This window comes from Oryctolagus cuniculus, chromosome 12, assembly GCF_051225735.1.
Source record: "Oryctolagus cuniculus isolate XC-2025 breed Fujian yellow rabbit chromosome 12, ASM5122573v1, whole genome shotgun sequence".
NCBI classification, from domain to species: domain Eukaryota; kingdom Metazoa; phylum Chordata; class Mammalia; order Lagomorpha; family Leporidae; genus Oryctolagus; species Oryctolagus cuniculus.
The window spans coordinates 116,960,474-116,977,768 of NC_142878.1; the positions used below are offsets into that span (position 1 = coordinate 116,960,474).

Sequence of the window (17,295 nt, forward strand, 5' to 3'; positions counted from 1 at the left end):
CAGTGATATAGGGGCCAGCATTGTGGCAGAGGTTAATCCTCTGCCTGCAGCACTGGCATCCTATATGGATACCAGTTCTAGTTACAGCTGCTCCTCTTCTGATCCAGCTCTCTGCTATAGCCTGGGAAAGCAGTAGAAGGTGGCCCAATGCATGGGCCCCTTCTCCCACGTGGGAGACCTGGAGAAGGCTTTTGGCTTTGGATTGGCTCAACTTCCACGTTGTGGCCATTTGGGGAGTGAATCAGCAGATGGAAGACCTTTCTCTCTGTCTCTTCCTCTCATTGTCAGTAACTCTACCTCTCAAATAAATCAAATCTTTAAAAACAAAAAAGAACAGTGATATAAATAGACTGAGATGTTAGTCATCTGCAAAAATGGAAGAGAATCTTCTAATTTAGGACAACATAGATGACCCTTAAGGACACCATACCTAAGTCAGTCACAGAAGGACAAAGGCATGATTCTGTTTAAATGAGGCATCTAAAATTGTCAAATTAAAACAAGCAAACAATAACATTGTTTTGGCCATGATCTGAGTGTGCTAATCAACAAGAATATAATTTCAGTTATGCAGAATAAAAATTTCTAGAGATCTGTTCATTTTACCAATAAATAACAATAGTATATTGTACACTTAAAATCTGTTAAAAGAGTAGGTCTCATGTTAAATATTTTTATAAGAATGAAATTCAAAAGGAAGAGGGGAAGGCATTTAGTCTAGCAGTTAAGACACCCACATTCCATATCAGTGTACCTGGATTTGATTTATGGCTCTTGCTCTGATCCAGTTTCCTGCTAATTTGGATCCTGGGAAACAGTAATAATAGTTTAAGTAGTTGAGTATCTCACCCTTGTTGGAGAACTGGATTGAATTCTTGGCTCTGATCCATGCTGATGTGGTCTTTCAGGGAGTGAGCCAGGGAATGGAAGCTCTATCTCTATGCCTTTCTGTCTTCCTTTGTGTCTCTTTGTCTCTCTTTTAAGAAAAAAAATTAAATATTTATATTATTATATATTTATATTATTTTATATTTATATTATGTTATATGGCTAATGATTGAAGAATAAATCTCAAACAGTTCTGGAGTTACTGAACACATGTGTGAATATTGTTTTGTCTGAGTAATGCTTCATAAATGGGTAGGGCATCATTTTCACTTGGGAAAATAGTTGACAGTTGATACTCTTATGTTCTAATGCTTGCCTTGTAGGGTTGGAGCTAAAGTCAGCTCTCCATGTTCACACTTTCTGCATCCTCAGATTTAACCAACCAAGTGCTGCAAGTACTCTCTTAAAACAGTGTGTCTGAATATTATTACAAAACTAGAGATGATTAATTTATGAGAGGATTTATATAGCTATGTAAAAATACTATGCCATCTTATGAAAGATAGAATTCATGGATTTTTGGAGTATAAGGATGCCTAAAATCAATCTTCCATGGATATCAGGAATTACTGTAAACATACAACAGCATTGCTTACTTATTTATACATGTTTTCCAATGCTGCTATATTTTTCTTTTGTAAAAATTACCATTTAAAAATCCAGAAGCAAAAAGCCTAGAGATAATTAAGCCTTAGATGATATCTATCTTAAAGATGCAGAACTCTAGCCTGTGCATTTGCTAATGAAGAGCCCACACAGAATTAATCATTTGAGAGTTATGGCAGACTACTTTGTTTAATTTTGAAAAGTAAAATCATTCATATTTGCATGTTATTTAGGAACACTTAAAGCATATTTGATCAATGACTATCTGCAATTACATTTTATAACAACTCACTTAAATTATCTTTATAATTCTCTAGAACATGTTATTTTATTGTATATTTCCATTTTTACTCTTCCTTCCATCTTTTTTCTCATACATTTATTAGGAAATATTATTTACATTTCTATGTATTCACCAATGAAAGTATTTTTACCACCTATTCTCTGTATATGCAAACATTCACATTCACACACACACACAAACATAAATCTACACATACTTCAGCCATTGAAAATTGAGTTGCAGACATCATGATATTTAATCCCATCAAAATAAGAATGTCCTCCCATATAAATACCCCACCAAATACCAATATCATATTCAGTCATATTGAAACACTGTTAATAATGGGTTCAAATTTAAATTTCCATACTATACCATGAATGCCCTTATATTTATTCATCTATGTTCAGTCCTGTATTCAATAAACTGTACAATGAATATACTTTTTATATATCATCTCATTTGAATTAGATTGGTTAAATAATATTTTTATATGGAATTGATATTCTTCATTGTGTATTTCTCTTGTCTTGCAATGCGTCCTACATTCTTGATTTGTCTCATGGTTTCCTCATTAACAGATTTAGATTTATGTTGCTGTCATTAGCACTACAGAGACAAGGATGTCTGCTCCCCATCTCATTAGGTTAGGAGGCTGTTGAGTCTCATGCCTTCCTTACTAGTGATAGAAAGCTTGAGCCCTTGTTCTTGTACTCCAGATTTCTCCATTGTCAAGTCAACTGGTCTCTGTTAACTAGTGGTTTTGAAGGAATTATTTGAGACCGTGTCTTTCCTGTTCTCCAGTGATATCCATAAATGCTTTACTGCATTCACTAATATTCCTTGCTTGAATAAATCATTGCAGGATTGACTGCATAACTGGTAATTTCTCATTCTATCCCTTCTTCCACAAATATTAACTGGCATACTTCTCTAGTTAGGCACATTTATCTTTTATTAAACTTATTTTTTTTTTTTAATTTGACAGGTAGAGTTATAGACAGTGACAGAGAGAGACAGAGAAAGGTCTTCCTTCCATTGGTTCACTCCCCAAATGGCCACTATGGCTGGTGCTGTGCCAATCCAAAGCCAGGAGCCAGGTGCTTCTTCCTGGTCTCCTATGTGGGTGCAGAGGCCCAAGCACTTGGGCCACCATCCACTGCTCTCCCAGGCCACGGCAGAGAGCTGGACTAGAAGAGGAGCATCCAGGACTAGAACCCAGCACCCATATGGAATCCTGGTGCACAGGCCATGGCGCTGGCCCCTATTAAACTTATTTCTAAAGTTTCATAGCTATTTTATTCAATGTATTAAATACTGTTATTGGGGACTGGCACTGTAGCTCAGCGGGTTATCACCCTGGCCTGAAGTGCCAGCGTCCCATATGGGTGCCAGTTCTAGTCCCTGCTGCTCCTCTTCTGATCCAGCTCTCTGCTATGGCCTGAGAAAGCAGTGGAAGATGGCCCAAGTCCTTGGGTCCCTGCACCCACATGGGAGACCTGGAACAAGCTCCTGGCTCCTGGCTTTGGATCGGTGCAGTTCTGGTCATTGTGGCCAATTGGGGAGTGAAACATCAGATGGAAGACCTCTCTCTCTCTGCCTCTCCTCTGTGTAACTCTGACTTTCAAATAAATAAGTAAATCTTTTTTAAAAAATCTGTCATCATAGTTACTGTTTTTTGTGAATAGGTTGTCCAAAGTGTCACTAGTGAAGTGCTTCCATGATGGTGGCTGTTTTTTCAGCACATCTCTAACAATCTTTGAGCTCCTTTCCATTTTTTGGTGCTACAAATTAGGTTAGACTCTCTTGTGTTTTCTCTGACCTGTTCATATTAGAGAATATAGATTTTCTTTTTAAATTAAATACTGTTTTATAAAATTATTGAATTTCAGTTTTTTGAGATGAGACCATAATTCTTTGCTGTGAGTGCATTTCTTTCTTTCTTTCTTTCTTTCTTTCTTTCTTTCTTTCTTTCTTTCTTTGACAGGCAGAGTGGATAGTGAGAGAGAGAGACAAAGAGAAAGATCTTCCTTTTGCCATTGGTTCACCCTCCAGTGGCTGCCACTGCTGGCGCCACGGATGGCACTTGGGCCATCCTCCACTGCCTTTCCGGGCCACAGCAGAGAGCTGGCCTGGAAGAGGGGCAACCAGGATAGAATCTGGCGCCCCAACCAGGACTAGAACCCGGTGTGCCGGCACTGCTAGGTTGAGGATTAACCTATTGAGCCGCGGCACCGGCCAAGTGCATATGTTTCATTGTTTGGTTGTACAGTTCTTTATTTACACAATCAGGTATTTTGTTTATAAAACTAAAAATACACAACTAACATATTTGTAGAACCATCCTATAATTTAATGTTAATGTATTTTTATTAAAAAGTATATCAAGAATATATATGCTCAGAAATTATGAAATCATGTTCACCACTTAATGTATTCTTAATTAAAGGCAATTTTTTTAAAACCCAAATGTACTACTTATGGGGTTTTATCTGCATCATATAGTACCCGTATTCTCTGTTTTGTGATTGCTGCTTAAGGGTTATACTTTGTATATGATTCTTTAATTTTAAACTTTGAGCTTTAGAAACCGTGGTCTACTTAAGTGTAACAATTTCTGTACTGGGTATTTATTGCATTTTTCTTGTATTAATGTAGAACACTGAAGTTTAAAAAGGTTAATTAATGAGGTTCCAAGATGGCAGAATAGGGAGAGTGCTTACTGATCTAGTCCAGGAGAAGATAGTTTAATAAAAGTGGAGAGAGTGTAGTCTCAGTGAAAAATTAGGGGGAAAATGACAGAGGAAACTATTCCAAAATTAGAGGAACATGGTGGGCCTATGTGGAGGGCATGGGTGCCCATGGCTCAGGACCCCAGCTGCTGAAAGCTTCCGCACCTGCACTGCAAAATGAGGTGAGATGAGACCACAGTAGACCAAGACACTGGTGGAAAAGCAACAGAGTCTAGAGGGAACAAGGCTTGAAGCCCCATGGGGGAAAGTACATCAGCCTAACTAGAGGAGAAAAAAATAAAAGGGATGGCACAGACATGATTCTCTCTCTCCAATCACCTTACAAATGCAATGAGCTGATAAAGCAGGTGCCATTTTGGACATATGTAACAGCTGTGCCAGCTCATGTCTGTGCCCAGCAATCAGCAAATCAGCAGAGTGTAGAAACCTAACTCTGGTGGGGAGTAATAACAGGAGACTAACATCTAGTAACTGTGTGGAGCTTCTGAACCGGGACTGAGGAAAAAAAAAACAGGGTTTGTGGGAGAACTCATGGTGTGGCCAAGACTTTGAGTAGTCTCAGTGGGAGATGCCACAAGCTCGGGTGGCCCTGAATACCCAATGAGAGACATGGCAGGGGAATCTGAGCTTACACTGAGGACCACACAGATCCTTTGTGTGGTCCTTGGGACAGAGCAGATAAATATTATACCTACTGCGGGTAGTGCTCAGGCACTGATCGCCATCAAGAAGGGCTCAGCTGAGTGGGATTATTTCCTTCTGATTAAAAATAAGAGAGAGAGAGAAAGAAGATTTGCAACACCAAACCTGGGTGTGTCACCTTAGGCACACCCTTAAACCTAAAGAACTGAACAGAGCTCTGTGACCCACCCACCACAAGCCTCTAGAGATACACTGAAAGCAGACAGTCCACTTTTCTACAGTCATAGTACAACAAAAATAACCATCGCAGTGGGAAAAAAAGAAGAAACCAATGAGTATCTCCAGAAATGCCAAATAATAAATGCAACAACCCAAGAAACAAGAATAAAGAAGACAACATCATGCTCCCAAAAGAACATGACACTTCAATACAAGATTATGAAGATGATGAGACAGAAAAAATGCAAGGAATGGAACTCAAAAAATTGATGATAAGAATACATAGAAGCAATCAAAAACAAACACACGAACTACTGAAATCCATGCAGGATATGAAAGAAAATCTTTCTCATGAAAATGAAATCTTAAGGAGGAATCAAAATGAAATGAAGAATTCAATAGAACAAATAATACAGTTGAGAGCCTTAAATCAGAAAGAGTGATGCAGAAGAGAGAATATCAGACTTACATGACAGAGCACAAGAAAGTATGCAGTCAGACCAAAGACAAGAAGAGGGAATTAGAAATCTAAAAAATATTGTTGGGAATTTACAGGATACTATTAAAAAAACCAACATTTGAGTTCTAGGAGTTCCTGAAGTCATGGAACGAGAGAAAGGATTAGAAATCCCTTTTAGTGAGGTACTAGCAGAGAACTTCCCAGGTTTGGAGAAAGAAAGAGACATCCAAGTACAGGAAGCACACAGAACTCCCAATAGACATGACCAGAAAAGGTCTTCGCCATGGCACATTGCAATCAAACTCACCACATTGAAACATAAAGAAAGATTCTAAAATGTGCAAGAGAGAAATGCCAGATTACTCTCAGAGGATCTCCAATTAGACTCACAGCAGACTTCTCATCAGAAACCCTACAGGCTAGGAGAGAATGGTGAATATATTCCAAGCACTAAGAGAAAAAAACTCAAAGCCCAGAATATTACATCCTGCAAAGCTCTCATTTGTGAATGAAGGTGAAATAAAGATGAAACAAAGAGCTTTCATAGCAAAAAGAAATTGAAAGAATTTGTCTCTACTGATCCAGACCTGCGAAAGGTGCTTAAAGATGTGTGACACACAGAAACACAGAAACACAGTCATCAATACAAAAGAAGGTAAAGGAAGAAAATCTCTCGGTAAAAGATCACAGGAAGTTCAAAGTATAAATTTGAAATAACATTGGAAAAATGGCAGGGCAAAGTCACTACTTAGCAATAGTCATATTGAATGTCAATGGCCTCAACTCTCCAGTTAAAAGACTCAGACTGGCTGAATGGATTACAAAACGAAACCCATCTCTTTGCCCCTTAAAAGAAACACATATTTCCAACAAAGGTGCATGCAGACTAAAAGTAAAAGGTTGGAAAATGATATTCCCTGCCAACAGAAACCAAAAAAGAGCTAGCTTAGCCAGCTCTTTTGTTAACACAAAAACTTAAATAAGACAAAGAGGGTCACTATATAATGATTAAGGGATCAATTCAACATGAAGATGTAACTATTATAAATGTATATGCACCTAATTACAGGGTACCATCTATTTAAAAGATATGTTAAGGGACTTAAAGGGAGACATAGACTCCAATACAATAGTATTGGGGGACTTCAGTACTCAACTTTCAGCAATGGACAGATCAACCAGACAAAAAATCAACAAGGAAACAGTAGATCTAATCAACAGCATAGAACAATTGGATCTTACAGCTATAACCGAACTTTTTTTTTTTTGAGAGGCAGTGAGAGAGAGAGAGACAAAGAGAAAGGCCTTCTTTTCCTTTGGTTCACCCCCTAAATGGCTGCTACAGCTGATGCACTGCACCGATCCGAAGCCAGGATCCAGGTGCTTCCTCCTGGTCTCCCATGTGGGTGTAGGACCCAAGCACTTGGGCCATCATCCACTACCTTCCTGGGCCACAGCAGAGAGCTGGACTGGAAGAGGAGCAACTGGGACAGAATCCAGTGCCCCAACTGGGACTAGAACCCAGGGTGCCGGTGTTTGAGGATTAGCCAAGTGATCCATGGCACCGGCGTATAACAGAACTTTTCATCCTACACTTGAAGAATTTACATTCTTCTCAGCAGTGCATGGAACTTTCTCTAGGATTGACCACATGCTAGGCCATAAAGCAAGTCTCAGTAAATTCAAAAAAATCAAAATCATGCCTTGCATCTTCTCAGACCACAATGGAATGAAGCTGGAAATTAGCAACTCAACAATCCCTAGAGAATATGCAAAAACATGGAGACTGAACAACGTACTCCTGAATGAACAGTGGGTGATAGAAGAAGTCAAAAACTTTCTGGAAGCAAACGAAGATAACCACACAAAATATCAAACCTAATTGGATACAGTAAAAGCAGTGGTAAGAGGAAAGTTTATAGCAATAAGTGCCTACATCAAGAAATTGAAAAAGTGCCAAATAAATGAGCTATCAATGCATCTCAAGGATCTAGAAATCTATGGCAAACCAAACCTAAAACTAGTAGGAGGAGGGAAATAATTAAAATTAGAGAAGAATTTAACAAAATGGAATCCAAAAAAATTATGAATGATCAGCAAAACAAAGAGCTGGTTTTTTGAAAAAATAAACACAATTGACACACCAGTGACCCAACTAACCAAAAAAAAGGAGAAGCCGGCGCCGCGGCTCACTAGGCTAATCCTCCGCCTTGCGGCACTGGCACACCGGGTTCTAGTCCCGGTCAGGGCGCTGGATTCTGTCCCAGTTGCCCCTCTTCCAGGCCAGCTCTCTGCTGTGGCCAGGGAGTGCAGTGGAGGATGGCCCAAGTGCTTGGGCCCTGCACCCGCATGGGAGACCAGGAGAAGCCACGGTGGCCATTGGAGGGTGAACCAACGGCAAAAGGAAGACCTTTCTCTCTGTCTCTCTCTCTCACTGTCCACTCTGCCTGTCAAAAAAAAAAAAGGAGAGAGAAGACCAAAATCAATAAAATTAGAAATTAAAAAGCAAATATAACAACAGACACCATACAAATAAAAAGAGACTTCAGAAATTACTACAAAGAATTGTATGCCAACAAACTGGGAAATTATCAGAAATGAATAGATTCCGGGACACATAAAACCTACCTAAATGGAACTATGAAGACACAGAAAACCTAAACAGACCCATAACTGAGACAGAAATCGAATCAAGTGAAATGCACAAATTATGAATGAAGAAAATAGTTATATTAGTACAAATTCTTGAGATATTAATAATAGAGATGTTCAAGAGGAAACATGCTAACATAAATAAAATAGACAAGTTCCTTGAAAGATAAACTCAGTCAAGAAGAAACTCACCACCTGTATTAACCTATTTCTATAAAGCAAAATACAGTCAGAGTTACAAATCTTCCTAGAAAGCATCACCTGGCCCAGATATCCACACTGATGCATCCTTTCAAATATTTTAGAAAGAAATTATATAATTCTACGTGCTTTTCAAAAGATGAGGAGGAACACATCTGAACTAATTCTATAATGAAAATATTATCCTGTAAAAACAAACACAGATATTGAAGAAATCAAATTTCCTCATGAGCAATAATGTAAAAATACAAACAAATTTTGAAATAATGAAGATATTCTCATATAGGTGAATGTATGAGTGAACTGTGCTGTATCATACAAAAAATAGTTTATTGCTAAAAGGAAATGAGCTAACAAATCATGAAAACACACAGAGGAATCTTTGGTATATTACCAAGTAAAAGAAGTTGATGTGAACAATTATACGTGGTCATCACTATGTAACATTTCAGAATGGCACAATCATGAATCTAGTAAAAAGATCAGTTGTTGACAGGATTGTAGAGGGAAGAAATGGATGACTAGGCAGACAAGATTTTAGGGTAATGAAATGCTGTATAATAAAATGATAGATACACATTATTATAACTTTGCATGAATTCATAAAGTTTACAATACAAAATCCTAATGTCAATTATGGATTTGAGGTTTATTAATATAATAATATAAACCACTAGTGAGGTTTATATTAATAAGAGGAGTGATTATGCCACTATGGGAGCAGTTAATTTTGGAAAATCTCTGTACCTTCCTCAACCTAAGATATCACTAAAGATAAGATGTGTTAAAAATTTAGGACATCATAAATAGCACTCTGGCCTCAGAATCAGCCCTAAAGGCATTTGGAGCTGGCTGAAAAGCTCATGAGAGTATTTCAGGCATGGAAAGCCAAGACACTCTGGCAAAAGATCTCTGCGAGTGAGATCCCAGTGGAAAGAACAGGTCATCAAAGAAGGAGGTACCTTTCTCTGAAGGGAGGAGAGAACCTCCACTTTGACTATGACCTTGTCTAAACAAGATAAGAGTCGGAGAACTCAGAGGGCTTCCATAGCCTTGGCAACTCATGACTGGAGCATAGGGAGATTACTGATGCCATAGACAGGAGTGTCAATTGGTAAAGTCAACAACAGGAGTCACTGTGCACTTACTCCTCATGTAGGATCTCTATCCTTAATGTGCTGTACATTGAGATTTAATGCTATAATGAGTACTCAAACAATATATTTCACTTTGTGTTTCTATGGGGGTGCAAACTGTTGAAATCCTTACTTAATGCATACTAAACTGATCCTCTGTAAAAAAAAAAAAAAAAAAAGAAATTATCAATTCCCAACTTGACTCTCACTGGGATTAAACATGACAATAGGTCTGCTCTGATTTCATCATCATTTAAAAAAAAATCATCTATTATTTTTCACTTTATGTTTCTGTGTGGGAGCAAACTGTTGAAATCCATACTTAATGTATACTAAGCTGATCTTCTGTATATTAAGATAATCGAAAATGAATCTTGATGTGAATGGAAGGGGAGAGGGAGTGGGAAAGGGGAGGGTTGTGGGTGGGAGGGACGGTATGGGGGGGAAGCCATTGTAATCCATAAGTCATACTTTGGAAAATTATATGCATTAAATAAAAGTTTAAAAAAAAATTTAGGACATCAAATTCAATAAATAAACTAAATAAATGTCTAAACAAATGGGATATATTCCAGGAATGCAGGGCTTGTTTAACAATAACACAACAATAAATTTTATTATGGTATTAATAATATGAAAGAGAAAAACTGCAGGGTTACTATTGTTTCGCTCCTCTGGGGGATGCCAGATACCCTGGTCCAGGACTCTCTCTCAGTATAGAAATAATGGGCTGAGTCCAAGATGTGCAAAGCAAAAGTGGATTTATTGTGTAGAAAGGAGTACAGACTCCTGAGAGAGAGGAGGGGCTCAAAGCTGGGAGTTCATTATCAGAAGAGTGAGCCTGTTTTTGAGCTTTCAATTTTATACTTTACCACTCTCCATGGGATGTGTTTTGTTTTGTTTTGTTTTGTTTTGTTTTTGTGGGAGACATGCAGAGGTTCCTGCTTTAGGACTGCACCCCCTACTTGGGTCTACAGTCACAGATGTACACTTGACTGTACACTTGACCCTTAGCCTGCATTCCAAAGGGCAAAACATCTTTGGCCCACATTGTGACATATGGTTGCTAGGCAGGGGGTCTTTGTTTAAGGTTCTGAACACATGAGCTTTTTGTGAAAAAATTTTCTGTGGCTAAGGTAGGTGAGACTTGGCTCATGTGGGCTGTCAGCATTAAATACCTCATCCTGTTTCATGGCATGAACATGCAGGTGAGTGTCTGTGAGATGGGATAACTTCAGTCAGAGTAAAGGTAGGTCTCAAGATGGAATCTGAGTTCCTGTCACTGTTTTCCGCCCTTACCAAGACCTGAGGCAGCTTTCATAGTCTATCCATGGCTGTGTAGGGGTGTCCAGTCCCTATAACGCCTCAGTGGATAGAGGCATTTGACAAAGTTAACAATCTTTCCTGACTTCACAAATCTCAGGAAACTAAAAATACAAGAGGACTTCATCAGCATAAGAAAGAGCATGGATAACAAACTCCAGAAAACATAATTAATGACAGAAATTAAAATACTTTACCTTTAATATCAGAAACAAGATAGTAATTTGTTTTCACTACTGTTATTCAACATTGTAGTTAAGATTCTAGTCAGTATGCTGAGGCAATAAAAATAAATAAAAGCAGTCAAGTTGAAAGGAAGTATTGAGGATCTCTACTTACAACAATGACCACATAATAGGGGTGTGAATTCTCCATCTTCAAACTCATTTGTAGGCCAGCTTCAGGCTTTAGTAACAAAGTTTTATTGAAACACAGATATGCTCATCAATTTACTTATCTATGGATGCTTTAATACTAAAGTGATAAAAAGTTGTCACAATAATTGTATTGTTACAAATCAGAAATATTTACTATCATTAGTAAGACAATAATTTGAGAAAGGAAACAACTGGGCCAGCACCGCAGCTCACTAGGCTAATCCTCCACCTAGCGGCACCAGCACACCGGGATCTAGTCCCAGTCAGGGCGCCGGATGCTGTCCCGGTTGCCCCCTCTTCCAGGCCAGCTCTCTGCTGTGGCCAGGGAGTGCAGTGGAGGATGGCCCAAGTGCTTGGGCCCTGCACCCCATGGGAGACCAGGAGAAGCACCTGGCTCCTGCCATTGGATCAGCGTGGTGCACCGGCTGCATCACGCTGGCCGCGGCAGCCATTGGAGGGTGAACCAATGGCAAAAGGAAGACCTTTCTCTCTGTCTCTCTCTCTCATTGTCCACTCTGCCTGTAAAAAAAAAAAAAAAAAAGAAAAAAAAAAGGAAACAACTGACAACCTTTGGGCTACACAAAAATTCTGATGCATAAGCCAAAATTGTAATGAGCAAAAAGTGAGTTTAGTAAAACTAGAAGATACAAAATCAATACAGAAAAGTAAAATAAATTTCTATATACCAGCAATAAAAAATCAAAATTTTAGAATCACCACTATTTCATTTAAAATATAAAATATACATCTGATGAAATATTGACAGACCTACAAAAACAACTTAATATTCATATGAAATTAAATATTTCTAAGTGGAGAGAGACATTTTACTCAAAAAAAAAATCTCAGGATTTATCTTAACATTATAGACTCAACACAATCTCAATCCCCTTCCCAGCAAGCAATCTGATTATTTTTAAAAGTAACATATTGATATCAACTCATAGGAGAATAACTCTGAAAAAAATAATAAAATCAGAGAAATGACTACAAGAATTATACATTTATACTAAAGTGTGATGATGTCATACAGAAGGTCAGAAGAATGGACACAAAAGAAGATCTATAAAAGTTCGAAACACAAACGGTGAACAGGTTTTCTACAGAGTCACAATTGCAATGCAGGGGAGAAAGTATAGTCTTTTCAATATGGTGCTGGCGCAATATGATAATTTCCAAAAGAAATTTCCACTAACAAAAATGTAAAAAATTCACGACATATCTAACTGCAGTATGAAAACTATAATTCTTGAAGGAAAAAAATCATAGAATAAAACTTTTGTGACTTTAAATTAGGCTTGGCCGGTGCCGCGGCTCAATAGGCTAATCTTCTGCCTTGCAGCGCCGGCACACCGGGTTCTAGTCCCGGTTGGGGTGCCAGATTCTGTCCCGGTTGCCCCTCTTCCAGGCCAGCTCTCTGCTGTAGCCCAGGAGTGCAGTGGAGGATGACCCAAGTGCTTGGGCCTTGCACCCCATGGGAGACCAGGAGAAGCACCTGACTCCTGGCTTCGGATCAGCGTGATGCACTGGCCACAGCGCGCCAGCTGCAGCAGCCATTGGAGGGTAAACCAATGGCAAAAGGAAGACCTTTCTCTCTGTCTCTCTCACTGTCCACTCTCTCTGCCAAAAATAAAATAAAATTAGGCAAAGATTTCCTAGATATGACAAAAAATAAAATGTATAATTGCATAAAGGGATAAATTATATTAATCAATATTTAAATGTTCTCTTCAGAGATAAAGTTTGGGCAATGGCGATTCAGGAGGCCTTGTTCTGGGCTGACCGGAGGCTATGGTCCTCCCCACAATTGACTGAATCTGAATGGCTGGCTCTAGGGCCCCAAGATGTGGATGGGGTCCAAGATGCCCACCAGCACCATTCAGGTGAGCTTCGTGTGCTAGCGCTGCAGCCAGCCCCTTAAGCTGGACACGAGCTTCAAGATCCTGGACCAGGTTGCCATCCAGGAACTCACAGCTCCATTACTTGCCACAGCCCAGGTCAAACCAGGAGATACCCAAGAGGAAGAAGCTAACTCAGGAGAGGAAGCATTTATTGAAACTCACCAGGATGGTGTCTAGCAGATTCATCCCCCCAGCCATTATGATGGCTACAGAAAGTGCCAAGAGCTTCACTCTGATGGGAAGGCAACCGATGGCGGCACCAAGGAGAACCTCAGCCCAAGACTGGAGGTCACTGGGGACCTTTTTGACATCATTTCAGGCCAGACAGGTGTGGATCACTCACTTTGTGTGGAATGCACAGATTCTCAGACCAGCTGGACACTCAGCTTCATGTCACTGACAGTGAGTGTCAGAACTAATGTTGTTTGGAGATCTTAGAGCAGATGAATGAGGATGACAGGGAACAGTTGCAGAAGGGGATAAGGGAGCTAGCCTTGGAGGAGGAAAGGCTAATCCAGGAACTGGAAGATGTGGAACAAACCACAAAATAGTGGCAGAAAATCTGGAGAAGGTCTAGGCTGAGGCTGAGAGACTGGATCAGGAGGAAGTTGAGTATCAGACAAAATACAATGAATGTAAATAATAACAGGGGGCAGTGCTGTGGCACAGAAGGTTAATGCTCTGGTCTGAAGCACAGGAATCCCAGATGGGCACTGGATTGAGACCTGGCTGCTCTACTTCTAATCTAGCTCTCTTCTAGGGCCTGGGAGGGCAGTAGAAGATGGCCCAAGTCCTTGGGCCCCTGCACCCACATGGGAGACCTGGAAGAAGTTCCTGGCTCCTGGCTTTGGATTGGCTCAGCTCTGGGTGTTGCAGCCAATTGGGGAGTAAACCAATGGATGGAAGACCTCTCTCTCTCTCTCTCCCTCTCTCTCTCTCTCTCTCTCTCTCTCTCTCCCTCTCCTTCTCTTTCTATGTAACTCTGACTTTCAAATAAATAAATATTTTAAAAAATGACAGCAGCTGGAGCTGGATAAAGAGCTGAAAAGTGTAGAAAACCAGATGTCTTATGCCCAGATGCAGCTGGACAAGCTGAAGACCAATGTCTTCAACACGACCTTCCATATCTGGCACACTAGACTCTTCGGCACAATCCATAACTGCAAGCTGTGCTGCCTGTCCAGTGTTCCTGTGGAATGGAATGAGATTAATGCTGCTTTGGGCCAGATGGTATTGCTGCTTCATGCCCTGGACAATAAGATGGGTCTGAAATTTCAGAGGTATTGACTGGTACCCTATGGAAATTATTCATATCTGGATTCTCTGACAGACAAATCTAAGGAGCTGCCATTATACTGTTCTGGGGGGTTGTGGTTTTTCTGTGACAAAAAGTTTAACCATGCAATGGTGGCTTTCCTGAACTGCATGCAGGAGTTTAAAGAAGAGGTTGAAAAGGGCGAGACATATTTTTGTCTTCCATACAGGAAGAATGTGGAGAAAGGCAAGACTGAAGACACAAGAGGCAGTGGTGGCTCCTATTCTATCAAAACCCAGTTCAATTCTGAGGAACAGTGGACAAAAGCTCTCAAGTTCATGCTGATGAATCTCAACTGGGGTCTTGCTTTGGGTATCCTTAAAATTTTATAGCAAATGACTTTTTCCTTAGGGATGCTGTCTCAAATTTGCTTCAAATTTTTTTTGCAGAAAGTTTAAATTTGGGTAATATTAAACAGCATATGTCTACAATACCAAAAAAGACAAAAAGCCACAAAAGCCACTTTATTTTAAAGTATCATGACAGTCTCCAGAGCTACCACATGCCATGGACAGCCACTGACCCTTGCCAAAGTTTTAACTCTTATCCCTTGCCTGCCTTTTTCTCTTTCCCCTGAAAACAACTTAGTTGAACTGAGATCGACATGTTCTCACTGGACTTCAGCTCTCTCCACTTCCTGCACTTAAAATATGAAATAGAAACTTTTGTCTGCACTGAGAGAGATGTTTGAGGTACAGTTGGAATATATGAAGAACTCTTAGAGTGCAACACAAAAGGTACCTATAGCACAACCCCTAGTTCTGAAATAGTAAAGCATTTTAGAAATAGCTCATCACAGAAGATGGAAGAGAGGACTGTTGGGGCACAATGGGATGAATCACCTCCTATAATACTGGCATTCCATATGAACACCAATTTGAGTTCTGGCCACTCTTCTTCCAAACCAGCTCTGTTGGAGTACCTGGGAAAGCAACAGTGGATTCCCCACGTGCTTTGGCCCCTGGCACATATGTGGGAAACTACGTGGAGTTGCTGTCTCCAGACTTTGGCCTGGCCCAGCCCAGGCCTTGGGGCCATTTGGGGAGTGGACCAATGCATGGAAGACACTCTCTCTCCCTCTTTCTTTGAAATAAAACAAGGATTTAGAAAATAGAGAAAGGAAAGGATGATGTGAAGGAAGCAGAGATTGATGGAGATTCTATTTAATGCTTCATACCCAAAATGGCCACGAAATCTGGATCTAGGCCAGGACAAAATCAGGAGTCTGGAAAATCATCATGGTCTCCTACATGGGAGGCAGGTTCCTAAGTACTTGGGATATCTTCTGTGTACTTCCTAGGCACATGGACATGAAGCTGAATCAGAATCATTCTGATGAAAGATGCCAGTGTCACAAGTATTGGCTTGACATACTGCATTACAACAGCGGCCCCAAAATCTGCATATCTTAGAGGAAGGCCACTGAAAATCCTCCAAGGCTGTTTCACATGACTGGGACATGCATCATTGCCATCTGTAGGATTTTTGTGCTTTTTTCCAGTAACATAAATAACCCTGTTTCAAAAATATAATTAAATATTTACTATATGTTTAAGTTTACAGAAGTAGAAATTTTCTATTTTCATGTGAGTAAAACCACAAGTTCTTCCAAAAGAACTGATTTCTTTTCATAACTATCTTATTTCCCAGCTAATATTTTTAATCATTTTCTCAAAGTAAATATCTTCACACAAATGAGGTTATCTAGTATTGCACTTTATAACTGATGGTATTTTTTTAATTTCATAATGTAAAACCTGTGCTGTAATCATGTATATTTTTCAGCATAGTAATACTTTTTTGTTTTTTAACTTTTATTTAATGAATATACATTTCCAAAGTACAGCTTATGGATTACAATGGCTTTCCCCCCACCCATAACTTCCCTCCCACCCACAACCCTCCCCTCTCCTGTTCCCTCTCCCCTTCCATTCACATCAAGATTCATTTTCAATTATCTTTATATATAGAAGATTAATTTAGCATATATTAAGTAAAGCTCTCAACAGTTCAGCATAGTAATACTTTTAAATATTTTTTAAACCTTAAATGATATAAAATAATTTTCCAGGTAAACATTAAATATACAAAATTCAAAGAATATTTAAAACTATTACATTTTATTCATTATCTGTGCCTTTAAAATTGATTTCTCCTATTCATAAAGCACATAGGCAATTTAATATATAGTAATATTCTATAAGTGAGATTAAATTTAAGAGCAACATGTAGGAACAGGAAAATACACTACTAATAATAAATAATTAACTTTACATCAAACTTTCTATCAAAGCAAAAGCGAAAAGACAGTGTTACCTTCATTATATGTAGGAATAAATAAACCAGGCTTGATTGTCATTGCTATTTTCAAGATTGTGTGTCATTAAAATCTATTTTGGAAGGTGTTACTCTGAGAGAAACCTTTGTATTGATGATAATAGACTTTTCAGGACATAATACAGAATTAAAAGTGTTGTGTTAAGTATTGTTCATGTGTTAAATCGTTGTTAATCCTCACAGTTCTGTGAGTAGGTAACAT

General features: G+C 39.1%; 1 pseudogene; it reads left to right on the forward strand.

Moving 5' to 3' along the window:
* The first annotated feature begins 13,625 nt into the window (after positions 1–13,625).
* Positions 13,626–15,095, forward strand: LOC127485252 (beclin-1-like; annotated as a pseudogene).
* Positions 15,096–17,295: the final 2,200 nt, after the last annotated feature.